This window comes from Carlito syrichta, unplaced genomic scaffold, assembly GCF_000164805.1.
Source record: "Carlito syrichta isolate Samal-C Ts95f unplaced genomic scaffold, Tarsius_syrichta-2.0.1 Scaffold316429, whole genome shotgun sequence".
Lineage (NCBI taxonomy): Eukaryota > Metazoa > Chordata > Mammalia > Primates > Tarsiidae > Carlito > Carlito syrichta.
The window spans coordinates 4,555-5,736 of NW_007260525.1; positions in this window are offsets into that span (position 1 = coordinate 4,555).

The window sequence follows — 1,182 nt, forward strand, 5'->3', positions numbered from 1 at the left end:
CTTTCTGACATCACACAACCTACCTAGGTTGGAACAAGAAGAAATTGAGACCCTAAATAGACCAATAACAATCAAGGAAATTGACTACGTAATAAGAAAACTTTCTACAAAAAAAAGCCCTGGTCCAGATGGCTTTCCAGCAGAATTCTATAAGACATTTAAGGAGGAGCTGATACCAATCCTACTGAAGGTATTACAGGCGAATGAAAAAGATAGAACTCTCCCCAAATCATTTTATGAAGCCAACATCACATTGATACCCAAGCCAGTTAAAGATCCAACAAGATAAGAGAACTATAGGCCAATAACTTTGGTGAACATAGATGATAAAATTCTCAACAAGATCCTAGCAAACTGGATTCAGCAATACATCTGAAAAATTATCCATCATGACCAAGTAGGCTTCATTCCTGGGATGCAGGGCTGGTTCAACATTCATAAAACCATAAATGTAATTAAATACATCAACAGATGTCAAAACAAAAACCACATGATCATATCATTAGATGCAGAAAAAGCTTTTGATAAAATCCAGCACCACTTCTTGATAAAAAGCCTTGAACATCTAGGCATACGGGGAACATACCTCAAAATAGTAAAAGCCATCTACTAGAAACTCACAGCCAGCATACTCCTAAATGGACAAAAATTGGAACCATTTCCCTTGAAAACGGGAACAAGACAAGGATACCCACTCTCACCCCTCCTGTTCAACATAGTATTGGAAGTCCTGGCTCGAGCAATCAGAGAAGAGGAGGCAATCAGGGGTATCCAAATAGGAAAAGAGGAAGTCAAGTTATCTCTCTTTGCAGATGATATGATTGTGTACCTTGAAAACCCAGGAGAAACTGTCAAAAACCTCCTTACACTGATAAAGGCCTTTGGCAAAGTCTTAGTATACAAAATAAATGTGCAAAAGACAATTGCATTTCTCTACACCAATGATAAGCAACAGAAACCCAAATAAAAAACACAATTCCATTCGCCATAGCCACAAAAAAGTAAAATACTTTGGCATCATCCTAACCAGAGACGCGAAAGACCTTTGCAATGAAAACTACAAAACACTGCTCAAAGAAATCAAAGATGACACAAACAAGTGGAAAAATATCCCATGCTCATGGATTGGAAGAATCAACATTGTGAAGATGTCCATCTTACCTAAGGCAATCTACAAATTCA